Raw genomic sequence first — 5,736 nt, forward strand, 5'->3', positions numbered from 1 at the left:
ACATTTTAATCATCCCCGGACTCATACTACCGAGAAGGATTTTGTCCTCAGACGAATATTAAACTTACCATTCGTGATATCCACTCTATCTTTCGTTTGGTTACCCTTACAATCTAACATGGGCCTCCTCGGACAAATTTGCATCCTCGGATGGGCCATAGGCCCAATTAACTTGATCTTAACAATTTTGGTGACTGATTGGCCCCCACAATACCAAATGTATTTTTTCAAGAAGGAAAAAAAAAAAAAAAAAAAAAAAAAAAAAAAAAAAAAAAAAAAACGTTTGGTCAGAATGCATTCTTGACTACAGTTCCAAAATCTAGCATTGATTTATGAATTTAATTTCTTAGAGCATTAGTATCAGTCTCAATACAATTTAGATCAAAAAGACTTTACTTTTATTACTTTAGCTAATGTAACTTTTACAACAAATGTATCTTCCTCAATACTCTATCACTATTTTATTAAAATATTATTTTTCCCCCTCAATTAATAATTTTTTTTCACTTATTTCTTTCCCATCACTTCTGCAAGCTGTATTACCAATGGCAGAGTCAAGAATTTCCTTTTAGGGAGAGGGAAAAAAAAAATGAGAACTAAAAATTCTTTTCTCTATATAATTTAATTATTTTCATATTATGTACAATAGTCTAAAATGGTATTGTAAATGCAATTTAATATACAAGTTAATTATTCCCACTATTAATGATTCAAGAGGTTGTTTTTCGGGGTTCAATCCTTAGAGATTTGAAATAATATGCTCATTGAAAGTTAAAGTTTTAATATATAACGTGTATTACTTTTTTATTACCATCTTCCTTTCATTGGAACTATAAACCAATATTTTATTTTTCTTGCCTATAAATCAAGTTTTTAAATTAAACAATGGATAAAAATCATTAAAAACTCAATAGATAAAAAAAATCTAATCAAATAATCAGTTACATTATTTTTGTTTACAACGATCAATTATTTTGCTTAGCCAAAAAAATAACGTTACATTATATTTTATTTATATATTATAGTTTAATAATAGTTTCTTTCCTAAAAAAATAATAGTTTTCATTTCCTCCAAGAGAATAAAATAGTTTTCATAAATGATGATGTTATGTACTATAATATATTTATTATTTTAATAAGAAATAAAGATTAAAGAGAACTTAGAGAAGTCAAACCTATGGGCGGCTGTGGCCACTTAGGGATTCTACCTCAGTTGTGATGAATTATACACATACTCCTTGGTATTTTGGAAGTTGGAGCAAAGCAAACAAGAGAGTGTCTCACCACGTGGAATGGCAGTGTTGTTTGCTTAAAATTTTTTACCAATTTAGCTATATATTTGCTGAAAATTAAAATAGCTACATTGATTTGAATGCTCTTGTTACACTTAAGGAACTCATAATTCCTCTTCGTATGTAGTTTATAGTTTCATAGAGAGAAATAATGAAATTTAATATATAGTTTCTTATTACACTTGGAGAGAAGGGAACTCATAATTCCTTTCTGTAATTCATGGATAGAAAGTGATAACGTAATTGGCTCTACCAGAGCAAGTAAATGTGCTATTCTGATCATCATAAGCATAGCTATAAGCTTAAGGACATTGGTTCTCAAAGATTCAAGAATTGTCCGTGGGTGGACATGTTTGTGGGGGTGTTATATGAGCCGGTGCAACAATATTGTGATTGATGGAAAGCAATATAAGCACTCTTACATGCAATAATGCTCCCATCAAACCCTTTAACTTGCAGCTCTGCTGGGGAAGCTGCGTTCACATTGCCTAGATAGCTCGAGGTCTTGCATTCGCTAGTTCCACCTTGTGTGGCTACTGAAACAGGCAATTTGAACCCATCTACAAGGCTAACATCGTAAAAGTCCAATTAATTTTCCTAAGTTGTAAGGCAGAGTCTACTTTTGTTAGAGATGATATATATCTCTTTTTCATTGACCTTATGTTTGTGTTGGAATTGAGATTATTCAATGAAATCTACTTTTAGTTTTTTTGTATACATTAGTTATATTTTGAGATTAGCCAATGACAAATTATAGTCTGTGATTTTTTTTTTTTTTTTTTAACATTGTTAATGCCAATTTGCCTAACCTGCCAAGTTGAAACTGCCAAATTTTGTAATCAATCCGTCAAATTTAGATTTTGATGGGTCGGTAACGGATTAAATGCCAGGGTTTTCATCATTAATTATTTGTATGATACCTACACTGTTGCTTCAAAGTGGTGGTAAAAGCTAATAAGTATGATAAACTTGTGCGTGGTATGGTGGTTGCTAATCCGAAGAACTTGGTTTGGTATGTATAGAGCCTTATAAGTCAGATATCAAGGTGGTCCAAAACTAGAATTTGACTTTTCATTAGGAATTCTTATTGGCCTACTTCGCGTTAGTCTTTCATACGGCGTCGACTCGCTACTGCGGCTGTGTCAATATTTCTTTGGTATTTTACCCAAAAAAATATTTATAGCAGATCGGACTTGGTATTTTACAATTTGGTTATCAAATGTATTAGTAGTACGACTATAATGCTAAACAGACTTTTGCATTCAATTCAACTACGTCTGAGGATTGAGACTAAGTAATCAGTGGTAGTCTAATTCATCATTATGACTAATTAAAGGTTACGTGCATAGATTTTTCACTGGGGAAATTGAAGACAATCCCACGCTAACTCTAAGTACTAGGCTACTAGCTTTGCCAACATTAATTTGTCTGATTTCAACATGAGACCCTACACATGGTTTGGACCTGAGGCTGGAGATATTGACGGGAATATACTGCAGATGCACTTGAAGTGAACCAATTCGTAAGGCATCTGAATCTGATAGACTAATATATAGCTAGTATCCCTGTTAAGTTTCTTTTCTTTCTTTTTCGCCAAAAAGAAAAAGAACTTGGAATTTTCAAAGAGCAAAAATGAACCATCGAAAGAGTTGAATCATGCAAAGACTTTAAAATACATTCACGGTCTAGAATAGTCCGTTTCCGAGTAATGTTGTGGCAAACTCTAGTGAAAAATATTAAAGAATATAAGAGCTCCCTTTTGTGGATAGAGAAGGTGAACAAGCGGAGCATATTTAACTTCTTTCGGTTTTAAAATTTGGCTATTTGAGGGTGTATTTCTTCAAGATTTGAAGAGATTGTGAATGCATGGTAGTAAATAATAATAATAATAATAATAATTATTATTATTATTATTATTACCCTACTTCAAAAATATCTATACTAGCTAGGGTAGCTCAAGTTTGAACCTATATTTCTAACACAAAATACATAGCCTATATATTATACGTCGTCACATGACTATGTAATCTTTCATAACAGAATTTACCACTTACAGTACTTAATACAAGTTAACTGATTTATACCCCTTGCGCATATATATATATATATATATATATATATATATTGTCGTTCCAGACTTCCAGGATATACTGGAATGTCGACCTCAACCTCCTTTTCACCACCTTCTTGCACAAACTCAGTTAACCCTAGTGATGAATCGTGTTTGATGATGCTGGAAATAATACCACCAGTGAGTCACACGTCCCTCGTACGATCGCAAATGACACCTGCACAACGAAAAGGAATAACCTAGCAGAGAGTACCGGTGTAGTACCGGCCAAATACCCTCCGAAGGTTAAGTTAGAACTATTCTCACTGCTCTAGAGTGCTAGAGAGGGTAAATTATGCGTACCTTGGGTCGCGAGGGTGCTTAGGTTTTTATAGTAGCGAGGGTCATCCCTCTTTCCCTTGGAGTAGAAGTCCTTTCCTTATAGGAATCCTCTTGGGCGTATTTTTCGGGATCCTTTCCTTATAGGAGTCCCTCGAATATTCTCTAGCGTGGGTAGCAAGTCAACTCTTTATACGTAGCGTGGGTAGCAAGTTAACTTATGCTAGGTCCGTCAGCCTCAATTTACTTCCTTCAGCTTTTTGGGCGTCATCTAATGATGCCGTCACTCTTGGAGACAGTTGACTCTATGACCGTCAGCTATCGCGCCGTCTGCTACGTACGAAAGATCGCACTAAAACCGTCAGTCTGAGGCTCTCCTTTTATCCTCATCAGTGTCCAATCTCTTTTCTCAATCGACACCTCTAGCTAGACTCCAACACCTTTCCAGGGAAACAATTATGTTGCAAGACTAATCTAAATTTAAGAAGTTTCCCTTGGAGAGCTTTTGATCTCATGAAGCATGATTAGATATCTGGTTCCCACCAACCTTGACATCTGCCATATACATAGAACCAGCATGATGAATATGTGCAGTGCAGGGATCTACTTTCTCAAGCCGGGCAATAGCCCTCTTTTCCTCAAAGCATTGAGGTAATGTTCAGTTCTTGTACAGCAGGGAGTCAGCTACCTTTTGGATAAAATGATCCTTTTCCATCCTTCAAACCCGGTGTCGAAGTTCCCACATAGCAGCCTCCATCACTCCATGTATATGCTCCAAATCCATGCATCATGCAATTTAACCAGCTTCCTTCAAATGAGTCTCCATTTGTCCAAGTAAGAGTTCCTTTCCACTATATGAACTTGATGTGGTGTGTGTATGGTGCGGTTTGGATACAAGTCTACGTCCACGTTTTGGCACTGTAGCACGTTTTCAGTTTTTTTTTTTTTTTTTTTCCTGGAAGTGTCTGGCACTGTTCATTGTCCATGAACAGTGATTTTAGGCTTATGAACAGTAAAAAACATAGTAAACAGTAATTTTTCACACATTAAAAAATTATTTTGTTACAGTGTTTTCAATTTTCAATTTTTAGTTTCAGCAAAAATAAGTTGTATCCAAACGGACCTTATATATATATATATATATATATTGGTTTATACATTGATTTCATCACTCCATGTATATGCTCCAAATCCATGCGTCATGCAATTTAACTAGCTTCCTTCAAATGAGTCTCCATTTGTCCAAGTAAGAGTTCCTTTCCACTATATGAACTTGGCATGGTGTGTGTGTGTATGGTGCGGTTTGGATACAAGTCCACGTCCAAGTTTTGGCACTATAGCGCGTTTTCAGTTTTTTTTTTTTTTTTTTTCCTGGACGTGTCTGGCACTGTTCATTATCCATGAACAGTGATTTTAGGCTTATGAACAATAAAAAACAGAGTAAACAGTAATTTTTCACACATTAAAAAATTATTTTGTTACAGTGTTTTCAGTTTTCAGTTTTCAATTTTCAGTTTCAGCAAAAATAAGTTGTATCCAAACGGACCCTATATATATATATATATGTTGAGAGTAAGGGCTTTCATGAATGTCCAGCAATATCCCTTTCTTTGGATACTTTGAGAACCATTTTGAATGGCACAAAAAGTCTTGTGTTATCACCAAAACTAACTGGACCGTAGAAGACAACAAGGGAAATAAGAATGTTGTTCGGTCTAGCCATCCACCTCAGGAAGCCATAACCTTTAAGCATCGTGGTAGTGATGTAGTTGCCTCTCCCTTCAAGCACCCAACCAATGAAGAAAAGGTTGTCAAGAAGGTAATAGAGCAAAACAACTATACCAATTAGTGTTTAGGTGTTATAGGTAAGTAACTTGATAGGATAGAAGATCAGATAGACAACAAGGTTATCCTTCAATCAGGAAACCCTAGTAAACCTATCTAAATCATAGAAAAGCCTTTAGTCAAGCTCCCCACAACCAGACAAGACTCAGTTGTTGATCAGGAAGAAGACAACACTAGTCAAAAGTTACCATCACCATCAGGAACTGACAT

The sequence above is a fragment of the Quercus robur genome, chromosome 7 (genome assembly GCF_932294415.1).
Source record: "Quercus robur chromosome 7, dhQueRobu3.1, whole genome shotgun sequence".
Classification (NCBI taxonomy): domain Eukaryota; kingdom Viridiplantae; phylum Streptophyta; class Magnoliopsida; order Fagales; family Fagaceae; genus Quercus; species Quercus robur.